Source organism: Myotis yumanensis, unplaced genomic scaffold (genome assembly GCF_028538775.1).
Source record: "Myotis yumanensis isolate MYYU_CA2020_CCGP unplaced genomic scaffold, mMyoYum1.0.hap1 SCAF_10, whole genome shotgun sequence".
In the NCBI taxonomy this organism is placed as follows: Eukaryota; Metazoa; Chordata; class Mammalia; order Chiroptera; family Vespertilionidae; genus Myotis; species Myotis yumanensis.
In genome coordinates this window covers 51,243,049-51,256,831 of record NW_027223761.1, presented here as the reverse complement: position 1 = coordinate 51,256,831, position 13,783 = coordinate 51,243,049, and the positions used below count along the sequence as shown (strand labels likewise).

General features: G+C 42.3%; 2 pseudogenes; both read right to left on the bottom strand.

Moving 5' to 3' along the window:
* Positions 1–117: 117 nt before the first annotated feature.
* Positions 118–5,026, bottom strand: LOC139018454 (heat shock cognate 71 kDa protein-like; annotated as a pseudogene).
* A 6,071-nt stretch (positions 5,027–11,097) lies between these two features.
* On the bottom strand, positions 11,098–12,594 carry LOC139018453 (calcium-binding and coiled-coil domain-containing protein 2 pseudogene; annotated as a pseudogene).
* Positions 12,595–13,783: the final 1,189 nt, after the last annotated feature.

Sequence of the window (13,783 nt, the reverse complement as noted above, 5' to 3'; positions counted from 1 at the left end):
AATGTCATTTCCTGTCCCTGTGCACATGTTCCATATGCAAGTATAGAGCTTGCCAGTTACTTATTATGGCAGGTCAGCCTTACAACTGCCATGGAATTTGCTACAAATTTGGGTCTTTCAATGTTTTCTATGGAACAAATCTAAATGCAAGTTCAGGTTGCCTTCATCAAGCTCTTCATTGATGGGCCCAGAAGAGCAACAACCAGATGGAGGCGCCTCATCACTAGGGAATCCCCAGGCATTCCTCCTGGCTTACCTCCTGCTCTCTGGGACAGCTTGGGAATCATAGGGCTGCAGACTTTCTCCAGCTCTTTCTGCTGATGTTCAAATTCTTCCTTCTCTGCAGTCTGATTCTTATCAAGCAGGTGATGATTTCATTATATTTGTCAACAATCATCTGTTTGTCCTCATCATTGAGCTTACCTTGAAGTTTTTCGTTTACAGCAGTTGCTTTTATATTGCTAGCAAAGAATTTAAGTGATTTTTTTGGGGGGGAAGATAACTTGTCCTACTGCTTCTTCTCTTGAGCTTTGTATTTCTCAGCTTCTTGGACCATATGTTTGCTCTCTTCCTTGGTCAAACTGTTCTTGTGCTTAGTGATGGTAATCTTGTTCTTTGCCTGTCCTCTTGTCCACAGTAGAGATATTGAAAGTGCCATTGGTATCAAATCAAAAGTGACTTCAAACTGAGGAACTGCACAGAGTGCAGGTGGTATGACTGTGAGTTCAAACTTGCCAAGGAGGTTGTTATTCTTGGTTATGGTGCATTTACCATCAATAATCTGAATGAGGTCTAGCCGGCTTGGCTCAGTGATTGAGCATTGACCTATGAACCAGGAGGTCACAGTTCAATTCCTAGACAGGGCACATGCCTGGGATGCAGGCTCAATCCCCAGTAGGGGGTGTGCAGGAGGCAGCTGATCAATGATTCTCTCTCATCATTGATCTCTCTCTCTCTCTTTCGCCCTTTCTCTCTGAAATCAATAAAAATATATATTTTTAAAAACGCCTGAATGAGGACAGCTAGCTGGTGGTAAGAGTAGTTAGTGAAGGTTTGTGTCTGCTTCAGGGCCAATCATTTATATTAGACTGGTAGTTCTTTTTTAGAAAAGCTATTAATTATTGATTCACTTTCTTCCTTTTTTTAAAAAAAAGTGGGCAGTATTACAGATGTCCCCATTTTCCCCTCTTTGCCCTCCTCCACCCAGCCCACACCCCTTTCCCAGGCCATCACCACATTATTGTCTATGTCCATTAGCTATGCATATATACATATATATTTTTGGTTAATCTCTTCCACTCCCCCTCAGGACCCACCCACCTGAGATCTTTTAGTCTGTTACATATATCCATGCCTCGGGCCCTATATTTTTGTCAATTTACTTTCTTCATTAGATTCCACACATTAGAAAGATCATATGGTATTGGTCTTTCTCTGACTGTCTTATTTCGCTTAGCATAATAATCTCCAGGTCCATCCATGCTGTTGTAAAGGGTTAGAGTTCCTTCTCTTTTGTAGCTGTGTAGTATTCCTTTATGTAAATACTAGAGGCCCAGTGCATGAAATTCATGCATGGGCGGCGGGGGGAGTTCCTGCACCCTCTCCAATCTGGGACCCCTTCGGGGATGTCTGACTGCTGGTTTAAGCCCAATCCCATGGACACCCCTCTCACAATCCTGGACCACTGGTTCCTAACCACTCACCTGCCTGCCTGCCTGATTGCCCCCCACTGCCAGCCTGTTCACCCTTAACTGCCTCCCCTGCCAGCCTGGTCACCCCTAACTGCCTCTGCCTGCCGACCTGATTGCCCCTAACTGCCCCCCCTGCCTGCCTGGTCGCTCGTCACTGCCCCCCCACTAGCCTGGTTGCCCCTGACTGCCCCCTGTGCTGGCCTGGTCGCCCCTCACAGCCACCCCTGCTGGCCTGGTTGCCCCTCACTGTCCCCCCGCATTGGTCTGGTTGTCCCCAACTGCCCCACTCTGCTGGTCTGGTTGCCCCCAGCTGTCCCCCACCCCCGCTGGCCTGGTCACCCCACACAGCCTGCCGTTCGGTTGTCCATCCAGTCGTTTAGGTTGGCACGCCCCCTGGCTTTTTATATATTAGGATACCAGAGCTTTTTTATCCAAGTGCTCATCTGCTGATGGGCACTTGGGCTGTTCCCAGATCTTGGCTATTGTAAATAATGTTGCAATGAACATAGAAGTGCATATATGCTTTCTGTGCTCCAAGGCAGGCTTTTTGGCAACTGTTGACCCAGGGCAGGTCAGCAAACATCCCAAGACACCTGGGGATCCTCCTCCGCCTGCCTCCGCCTGCCAGCCAACTGTCAGAATTAGTCACTGAATGGCTGTTTCTGAAAGGGCTTTTGGTAGCATTGGAAGGATGGGACTTCTGTATCTCCTGTGAGGGGAAGGTGCCACTCAGACTTCAGGGAAGATGGTGGGTGTGTCCCCCATCCCAGAGCCACACTTCTGAGTCCATCCCAGAATATTCCCCTGACCTCCGCAGAGTGAGACCCTTATAGGCAGGCCAGTGGACTCTTCTGAAAGCTGGGAATTTCTATCAGCTCTGCTGTGATGGGGAAGCACCAGTCAAATTTCTGGGAAAGTGGAAGGAATGGCCCCACCCAAAGCCAGTCACTGAAGCCCCTTGAGACTACCCAGACCCATAGGCCTGGCCTCTGCTTCTGCCTCCTCAACAGGGGTCAAGATGCAGGGTGGGGCAAGTGGGATTCTAGAGGGTGGGGTAAGTTGTATCCCAGAGAACAGGGTATTGCCTTGCTGCTTCTGGGAGGGGCTGCAGGAACAATGGCTGCTGCAGAGGGCAGGGGTGGGGTGGGGTATACACCATGCACAGGTATTTCAGCAGCTTCTCCCTTCTCTCCTCAGGCAATGCTGATATGCACTGCCCTCCCTCCATTGAAGAACAGAGTGATTGGCTGCAAAAGAAAATCCTCCACTCTGGCCCTTTCAAATAAAAAGTGTCTTTGTCTCTGGCAGGCTCCATTTCTCCCCAAGGAACAGAGGACCCCCATTGCATTTCACCTTTGTATGTCACCTGGGTGGCTATTCCTGCTTCTGGTGCTCCAGGCTGGGGATGGATGCCTGGGCTTCAGGCCTCACTCTTCTCAGGGGGGAAATCCCAAATCCCACCCTCCAATTTCTCCATCAATTCCCCCTTCTACACACCCTTACCAACCCTCAACTCCCAACACTCCCTCCACCCTCAGCCCAGATATCCCTCTGCAGCCTTAGCCTGCCACCTCAGGGAACAGGGCTTACCCTTCTTCCCAGTCTAGAGGTGCTTTCTGCTCTCCCTTGTTTAAAAGTCTCCTCTTCAGCCAGTTTTTAGTTGGCATTCAGAGTGAATGTTCCCCACTTTAGTTTAAGTTCCAGTTTCTGGGAGGAAGTGAAAGAAAGATCTACCTATTCCACACCATCTTGAAACACCCCTTTTTGACTCATCAATCATTTGCCTCTCTTTGGTTGGCATACTATTTGGAACTTATTTTTCTATCACATATCAACATTTTCCATATATATATATCTACACTAATAAAAGAGAAACATGGTAATTAGCGTAAGACCACTACCCTTCCCATTGGCTAATCAGGGAGATATGCAAATTAGCTGTCAGCCAAGATGGCGGCCGGCAGCCAGGCAGCTGATGGGAACAGGGCGGCTTGCTTCCTTCAGTGACAGAGGACTCCAACGTTCCCCGCCTGCCTTGCCGGCCTCTGAGCTTCAGTTGGAAACATTGTAACATTTATAGAAGATAAACAAAACCCCAGAAACCTCCTGTCAGTCAGCCGGGATCTCAGAGCTGGAGTCACAACATTGTTTTGAATCCAGAAAACAAAGGCCAGAAACCTGGTTTCAGCCGAGCCTCAGAGAGAAAGCCAGCTCTCAGCTCCAGTGACAGCCATAGAAGGTAAATAAATGCCAGAATTAAAAAAAAAGAAAAAAAGGAGAGGTTTGGAGCTTCAATCGCCCGCCAGCCTGAAAATGGCCCTCAGCCCCTCACCCAGACTGGCCAGGCACCTCAGTGGGGACCCCCACCCTGAAGCAACAAGATGGCGGCTAATTTTTATACTGAAGGCAGGCAGCAGCAGGCAAGGCTGTCTGCGGTCTGGGACCCGGATCTGTGACCCTGCCGGGCAGGATCAGCAGAGCCGCGAGGCCTCCCGGCACCGGGATTAGCATGACAGGGGGCAGCGCCCAAACCCCCTGATTGCCCTGCAGCTCTGTGTGTGACAGGGGGCAGCGCCCGAAACCCCTGATGGGCCCTGCTCTGTGCGTGACAGGGGGGAGCTCCCCAAACCCCTGATCGACCCTGCTCTGTGTGTGACAGGGTATGGAGCCCCAACCCCCTGATCAGCCCTGCTCTGTGCGTGACAAGGGGTGGCGCTGCAACTTCCCTATTGACCCTGCCTTGAGTGTGACAGGGGGCGGTGCCCCAACCCCCCAATCGGCCATACCCGGAGCGTGACTAGGGGTGGCATCGCAACCTCCCGATCCGCCCTGCTCTGTGCATGACAGGGGGCGGCGCCCCAACTCCCCAATCAGCCCTGCTCTGAGCCCAACCAGGGGCTGCACCTAGGGATTGGGCCTGCCCTCTGCCACCCAGGAGCAGGCCTAAGCCAGCAGGTTGTTATCTCCTGAGGGGTCCCAGACTGCGAGAGACACAGACCGGGCTGAGGGACCCCCCGAGTGCACAAATTTTTGTGCACCGGGCCTCTAGTATATATATATATAAATTTTTTCTCAGGATCCATAAATTGTACTGTACACAAAAGTGTTTCCCTACCTAAACCTCTTTTCCCACTAGACTGTGAAGAATAAATTATATGGCTCCCTCCTGCCTAAATTTTTGCCAGGGGGCAAGAAACTGGATTGTGCAAACTTAAAGAACTTTGAGAGGAGACAACAAAGTCTCTATCAGGGATGGGACATTGGGCTAGTACTTAAAGTCATTAATTGTGACCAGGCCCCCAGGCAGGTGATTAAGACTTAGCTTTTACCTTCATGGTGCTCACAGGCTAGTAGAGGAGGCAGCTTACAAAGAAAATAGTCCCAATATAGTTAGTTCAATGTCATAATAGATTTCGTGTCCAAAACTAAAGGAAGGAGAGAGTAATTATTGCACTAAAAGTTCCATGAGTGCGAGGATCCTGTCTATCTTGTTCACAGTGCCTAGGACATAATGGTAGTTAGTGTATTTTGTTTAATTGAACGGATTCATCTATATGAAGTATATGCAATGGTTTGATTGATTCATTCAACTACTTAATCATTCATATAGGCCTTTATTCACTCCTTAAAAAACGTTAGCTTTTTTTTTTTTGTAGTGAGACAATTTCTTCCCATTGAATTTAAATGTAAAATTATCCTTAAATAACATTAGGAAGACTTTTGTTTAAATATAAATTAGAGTTATGACCTTGAACACATTCTATGCTGATTCCTATCAAGGTATCACTTTCCATAGGCAAAGAATAAAATAAAAGTTTATAAAGCTAAAATAAGTTGCCTGGTTTATATAATAGGATTCCAACCCAGGTCTGTCTGTCTGACTCCAGAACCCACAATCATTGACTACCCCACACTGCTTCTGCTAGAAGGTGCGGATCCTTAATGTTATACCCTGGAGAGTGGATGGAGTTGGACTTAGTCACAGCTGGAGCTGGGGAAAGTTAAGCTGTCTGTCAGTCTGATCCCTGAGGGACATGGTGAGGGTTTAAGAGGTTATGATGAACTTGATTCGATCTGATCTGGTATTAAGGGGCAAAGATTTCTATCTGGAAAGCAGGGCAGGGCCTGACATGGTCTCAGGCAGTGATGATACTGGGGTAAGGCAGCAACAGGATGTGAAGTAGGACTAGAGCTTGCCAGGTGGGGGAGGTAGTGGTGAGAGAGACAAGGTGGGACTTATTCACTGAGAGAGGAAACTTGAAGGTTTGGGTATTGAAAGCCAGGCCAAGAAGTCTGGATTCAGGAAACTAAATTGTTTGCTGAACTGCACTGAATATTGCTTTTTGGGAACATCTTTTGTTTGATCCTTTTGCTGATATATTAACAACATAGCTTTAGTGTGGTTTAATATAAATAATCTAAAGACTTGTGACTCCTTTCTTCCTACTTGTGACTTCGAATGTTTTGTCAAGTGGACTCATCTCTCTGAATTTCATTTTCCTCATTTTAAATATGGGATATTTTTTATTGGAGTGACATTGGTTAATAGAACCATATAAGCTTCAAGTATACATTTCTATGATGTAAGGTCTACATATTGCACTGTGTGTGCACCAACCAAAGTCAAACCATCTTCTATCATTGTCAGAGTTTTAACATTTGACTTAGTCTACATTTACGTACACCATGTAAGAGTTTGTGAAGTAAATGATATGGATGGGAGGCTCTATACCCCCTGAGGTGATATTCTTACATGGTATATCTCTTGTTAACAATTTAGTGGTCCTACTTCTGGGTATATAATCAATGAAAGAGGAAATGGGATCTCAAAAGTATATCAGCACCCCCATGTTCATTGTGCTATTATTCACTAGCTAAGACGTGAAAACAATCTAAGTGGATGTCAATGGGTGGATGGCTAAAGAAAATGTTGTCTATACATACAGTGGAATAATATTTAGCCATGAGAAGAAAGAAAGTCTTGCCATTTGCAATAACATGTATGAAACTTGAAGGCATTATGTTGACTGAGAGAAGACAGAAAGAGAAAGAGAAATATTGTATGATATTCCTTTTGGAATCTTAAAAAGTTGAACTCATAGAAACAGAATAGAGTGGTGTTTACCAGGATCTGGGGATTTGGGGAAATGAGAAGAAATTGACCAAAAAGTATAAATTTCAATTTATGAGATTAGTAACTTCTGATAATTTAATGTACTGCATGAAAATTATAATTGTAACTTGCTAAAAGAGTAGATTTTTATATATTTAGGTGCTCCCATATTGGATGCATATATGTTTACCAGGGTTATATCTTCTTGTTGGATCAATCCCTTTAGTATTATGTAGTGACCTTGTTGTCTCTTGTGATGGCCTTCATTTTGAAGTCTATTTTGTCAGATATGAGTATTGCTACTCCAGCTTTTTTCTTTTCTTTTCCATTTGCATGGGAAAATTTTTTCCATCCCTTCACTCTCACCCTGTGTTTGTCTTTTGTTCTAAGGTGGGTCTCTTGTAGACAGCATATAGTTGGGTGATGTTTTTGTATACATTCAGCTACTCTGTGTCTTTTGATGGGAGCATTTAATTTATTTATATTTAAGGTTATTATTGATATGTATTTATTTACTGACATTTTAATTCTGTGTGTCTGGGTTTCTCTCTCCATTTCTTCTCATTACAGCAGTCCCTTTAGCATTCTTATAATGCTGGCTTGTTGGTGATGTACTTCTTTAGCCTTTTTTTTTGGGGGGGGTGTCTGGGAAGCTCTTTATTTGATCATCTATTTTGAATGATAGCCTTGATGGATATGATAATTTTGGTTTCAGATCCATGCTTTCCATTACCTTGAGTATTACATGCCATTCCCTTCTGGCCTGTAGAGATTCTAATGAGAAATCAGGTGTCAGCCTTATGAGAACTCCTTTGTAGGTAACAGTTTTCTTTCTTCTTGCTGCCTTTAAGAATCTCTCTTTGTCTTTAATTTTTGGCACTTTAATTATGATGTGTCTGGGCATGGGCCTGTTTGGGTTCTTCTTGCATGGGTTCTCTGTGCCTCCTGAACTTGTGTGACTTTTTCCTTTACCAGGTTAGGGAAGTTTTCTGCCATTATGTCTTCACACACCTTTTTCTTCCTTTCTGTCTCTTCTGACACACCTATTATTTGAATATTGTTATGTTTCATATTGTCCCACAGCTCCCTTAAACTGTCATATTTTTTAATTATTTTTTTCTTTTGGTTCTCTGATTGAGTGATTTTTTTTTCAACCCTGTCTTCTAATTCACTGATTCAGTCCTCAGCTTCCCTTAATCTGCTGTGTATTCCTTACAATGTATTCTTTATTTGTGTTATGTCATTCTTTTTTTTCTGACTGTTCTTTTTGCTTAGTTACTATATCATTTCTCATGCATCTTTACCATCATTATTCTGAACTCTGTTTCAGATAAATTTCTTATCTCTGTTTCATTTATCTCTTTTTGTGAAGAATTCTCTTGTTCTTTCATTTGTGGGTGCTTTCTTTGACTCCTCATTTTGGCTGCCTGATTGGGTTGTGACTATGTATTAGGTAGATCTGCTATGCCTCTCAATCTCTAGTGCAGGACAGTGTCAAATGCTGTTTCTGACAATTTGGATCAGTCAGAGACTCAAAGCCTCCAGAGACCCCTCTGGCTACAGACTGATAGGAATCCTCTTGAACTGCCCTCAGGCAATCATCTACAGGTGTGGCAAGAGTTTTTCCCAACAGGTGTGGTAATTGTTTCTGCCTGGAGGCTAATTGTTATTTTCAGTTTCCTAAGGGTCAAGGTGTTTTCCAATAGAGTGGGTCAGCTGTCTTCCTCCAGGCTATGCTCCCTGAATAGCAATTGTCTGCATGAGAAAGATGACCTCCCCAGAGTGAAGGAATCACTCAGCATAGGAAACTGGGGTATCTGCCTTCTGAGCTCTAACCTCAGAACCCTTGATCCTGGTTTCTACTCACCAGTCCACTCTGCTGTCCCTTTGCTGCAGCTCAAGGTGGGTGGATCCACAGGGAATTTTATGCCCTTTAAGAGGTTATCTGAATTTCCAGCCATCTCTCCTTGGCAGATAGCAACACTATTGCTTTTCATAGCCAGATGTTATGTGAATATCCTTCTCAGTTCTGGTGCTCTCTGTTGGGGGAGGGGAGCATCTTTGGCATTAGATCTCAGAGTTCTCAGTGGCAACCCCCCAACCGAAATATCTCTCCAGAACTTCAGCTTCTGTCTGTGGGGGCCCAGCCAGCCCTTTCGTGTCTCTGCTCCTCTTACCAGTCTCTATGAGGTCTCCATTTCTGGTCCTTGATTATCAGGGTTTTCTCCAGAGAGTCTTCCATAGATTATTCAGTAAGGTTTTCTGTATTTTAGTTGTAATTCCAGTTTGGACTTGAGAGCATGCCCATGCAGCATCCACTTACTCGCTGCCATTTTTAATATCTCAAAGAGTAGATTTTTAAAAGTTCTCATCACAAAAAGAAATTATGTGATAGAATAGAGGTTTTGGCTAATGTTGTGGTGGTAATTGTTCTGTAATATATATTTCAAATCAACACATTATACACCTTAAATATACAGTGTTATAATATCAATTATATATCAATAAAAGTAGAAATAAAATAGCTTTCTTGGGGGTGGGACCTAACTGAAAGTAGTAACAAATGCTCCTAAAACAGATTTTCATGGGCAGAGGAATCAGTTTTTGCCTTGATACTAAGGTCCCAGTTGTTTTCTGGCTGTATTTTGTGTGTCTGTGTCAGGCCATTCTTTGGGTTCCATTCAGGAATTGATGATATTGTCCCCCAGATAATTAAATCAGTGTTATCACTTTCACTGTCCCCCTTTTTATTCTGGTGGGATCATTTCCATGAAAATAGGAGTGGGTGATATTCCTTTCTTTTTCACAAGGCTTAGCTTCTTACTGGGATTTAGTTTGGGATATATATATATATATATATATATATAGATATTTATATATATGTATATAGAAGGCTTTGGAAAAAGTCTCAAATTGCCATGTGAGTGAGCCTGCTTTAATTGAGCCTACAAGACCCAGGTGTTCAGCCAAGCCATCCACTTCCCTGGCCTTTAAAAAATTTACCCTGATGACATAGAGGATCTTTATTGGGGTTCATTAGGATGCTATTATTCAAGAGAAACTTTGGAAGGCTAAATTCTGTAGTGAACTTCGTTCTGATGTTAATAAATTTATATATGTTTTGTAGGTCTTCCCTCATCTTAGGGCTTATCAAAGAGTTAGGCCTAATAAAAACAATATTATATAAATTTGAGCTGTAAAACAGTGATTCAACATTTACATACCTTATGAAGTGATCACCATAATATTTCTAAATTATCATCTGTCATCATACAGTTATTATATTCTTAATTATATTCTCTATGCTGTACATTACATCCCTATAACTTATTTTATACTAGAAGTTTATAGTTCTTTTCTAAAAATTTGAATTATCAAAGTCCCTGAAAAAGAGAACTATATTATCTTAGTATTAAAGAGATTAACTTTATTTCTCTTTATTCTGACTCATCCACTTTGAAACTCACTGGCTTAGAAAGTTGTAAACCCATATAGTTTCTAACAACTCATACTAACCATTAAGAATGTACTTATAGCAATAAAAGTTAAGTGCATGGGAAAGATCAAAGAGTAGAAAATCCCTATCATGGTATAAAGAGAGAAAGAAAGCTTTCTGTGATTGAAATACTATTTTATGTCCATGGTTCAGGAATAAGCTGCTTCTAGTAGGAGCTGAGAAATCAAGATGAGAAAAGTTTGGTGTCTAAATTGGATGCCTGAGTTCTCTGCTATGGCATGTTTGGCTAGTCTAATGCAATCAGTTGGAGAAAGACGCCTGAAGAAGAGGAGAAGGAAAATTTCAATGTCTGATCAATCTCCGGGCCCCAAGGGTACGACTGAGGATTGAGTACAAATGTACTCAAGGCCTGACCTTGAATGACTGTGTAGAAAGTAATCACTTAGTATTAGAGTCATGCCTGTTGCAAATAGGCAGGTTGCTTCCATTCCAGAGCTCTTGTATTGGAAACCCTTGAAAGAATGGACCTCATAGGTGAGAGGCTGACACAGCTAGCATTACATGATATAAAAGGTAGTAACCCACATGATGGAAGTAACAACCCTTAACACTATCCTTTAGATTATCTACAGGATTCTACCTTTAGGGCAGTGGGAGTGAGTAAATCCCTAATAATTTCAGGTGAGGCAGGATCTTGGGTCATAATTCATAGTAGAAACTATAGGTTATACTCTATGAAATCTATGTACAGCATAGATCCAAGAGGCTGTGACACTTATGACCATAGCAGAACACATGTTATTCAAAGATTTGCTTTCTTTTACTGGGAAGCTCTTCTAAAGGGTCCGAATGTGCTGCTGCTCCAAGGTGTGATAAAAAATGTCATTAGCAAAGTCTAATTTGCAGCTGGGGCATTTTTTGATGGAGAGCAGATTAGGGACAGAACTTTCTTGGATGCCAAAATACTGGTTTCCTAGACAAGTCCTGGGTTTTGTTCTGCACATCCTTGATCTGAAGTAGGCATTTGATATGGCAAAGAGTCACTATCCAGACCCATGTAACTCATCAACCTGCTGTTTTACCTCTTCAAAGATCATTTTCTCTTTCCATTCTCTCTGTCTCTCTCTGTAAAATACCCTATATAATAAAAGGCTAATATGCAAATTGTCCCCTTGAGAGTTCTACTGGGAGTTTGATTGCTTGCTATGACGTGCGCTGACCACCAGAGGGAAGCGAGGAACATGGTGGGTTAGCAGCGGTGGTCTCGGGGCACTGAGGGATCAAGGATGGAGGAGGAGAGGAGACCAGGAGGTGGGGAACCTGATCGGCCCTGATCACTGGCCAGGCCTAGGGACCCTACCCACTCACAAATTTCATGTACCAGGCCTCTAGTTACATATAATCTTTCTCTCAATCTTTCTGACAGGTCAAAGTCTGGTTCCCTAACTCTTGCTGTTTCTTTGTTGCAGTAGCTTCTTTCTGCTTCAGCTCCTCCTCTGTCTGCTCGACTTCTTCTGATGCTCCCTCTGTTCAGTTACACTGAGAAAGAGCTGGTCATTATTCCTTTTCAGATCCTCCAACTGCTCTGTTTTATCTTGATCTCCCTGAAGAAGCTTCTTCATTTCTCATTTCTTTCTCTTGAGTTAATATCTGGGCCTGAAGGTGATCCTCTCTGACTTCCTTATCTTCATATTCTGGTCTTGTTCTTTCCCCTGAAGCTGCTCTGTCTCCCAACTATCCTGTTTTTTCAGTTTCTGTTCCAGTTTCTTGTTGATGACCTTTAAGGTTTCTAGATGCTCTTGCTTCTTTGGGGGCTCAGCCTGAACGTCTAAGTTCTGCTTCTGGAGGCTAACACAGCTGTCCTTTATCTCTTGGTTGTTTTAGAAAGCTCACTGTTTACTGTTCAATCGCTTCCACCTCAACCTGAGTGGTAACAACCAGGAAGTCCACCACATTTTTTGGGCAGAACTGGAATAGGATACTTGCTGCCCAAACAACACGATCCTGATCCATGTAATGGAACTGGTCATACTCATGATCCTTGGGCAGGTAATAAGCTTTGAATTGGAATTCCTGCTGTTTAGTTGATTTGCTGTTTAGGTCAATAGGGAAATTAACCCACATGAAAGTGTAATATGCATGGATTATCTTTCATCCCACTTTAAAAATTCTAATACATCTAATTGTTTTGATGGGGAATGAATGCTGGGTGAGGGTTCAATAGCATGTGACATCCCCTCTAGGAACATAGAACTTCTCCACATTGTTAAAGATGACTTGAGAGAAATGACAATGACCCAGCAAGACAGCTTTAGGGGTGTGTCTTCTATAGTCTCTTCCTTGGTGGGGTCCAGTGGGAGCAGCCAGTGGCAGCAGAACAGCTACTACTACCCCACTACTCTGGCAACCATCATTTTGTTCTCTGTGTATATGAGTTTGTTTTTGTTTCATTTTATTTGTTCATTTGTTTTGTTTTTAGATTCCACATATAAGTGAAATCATATGGTTTGTCTTTCTCTGTCCTACTTATTTTACATAACATAATACTCTAAGGTTCATCCATGTTATTGCAAATGGCAAGATTTCATTGGTTATTGTAAATAATGCTGTAATAAGCATGGGGGTTCATATATCTTTTAGAGTTATTGATTTTGGTTTCTTTAAATAAATACACTGAAATGGAATTGCTGGATCATAGTAGAAGTTCTATTTTAAATCTTTTAGGAATCTCCATACTGTTTTCCACAGTGGTTGCACCAGTTTACAATCCCACCAACAGTGCATGAAGGTTCTTTTTTCTCCCATCCTTGTCAATACTTGTTATTTGTTGTTGGTGGAGTTTTTCTTTTTTTTTTGATAATAGCATTCTGACAGGTGTGAGGTGATATCTCATTGAGGTTTTGATTTGCATTTCCATGATCATTAGTGAAGTTGAGCATCTTTTAATGTGTGTATTGGCCGTATTTATGTCTTCTTTGGAGAAATGTCTATGCACGAGCTCTGCTCATTTTTAAATTAGATTGTTTGTTTTTTGATATTGAGTGTATGAGTGCTATATGTATTTTGGATTATTAACCCTTATTGGATATATCATTTGCAAATATGTTTTCCTATTCAGTGGGTTGCCTTTTGTCTTATTGATGGTTTTCTTCACTGCACAAAAGCTTTCCCAAAACTGCTTAGTAAAGAGACTGTCTTTTCCCCATTGTAAAAAAAATTAGTGCCTACCACGTATTTAGCATGCAGTAAATAAAAACTACATTACTTCCACCTCATTCATGGTTTTGCTTTACACAGTTTCAGTTACACAAGGTCAACTGTAGCAAAAATATAATAAATAGAAAAATCCATAAATAAATAATTTGTGTATACATACATATATCTATGCATTTTGTTGAAGAAGTTCTCAGTGAGTTTATCTATTCTTCTCCTAAGTTCATTGAGTATTTTTATAACCAATGTTTATTTTTCAATTTTTAAAAAATATTGTTTATAGAGAGAAAGAGAAATGGAGACAGAGAG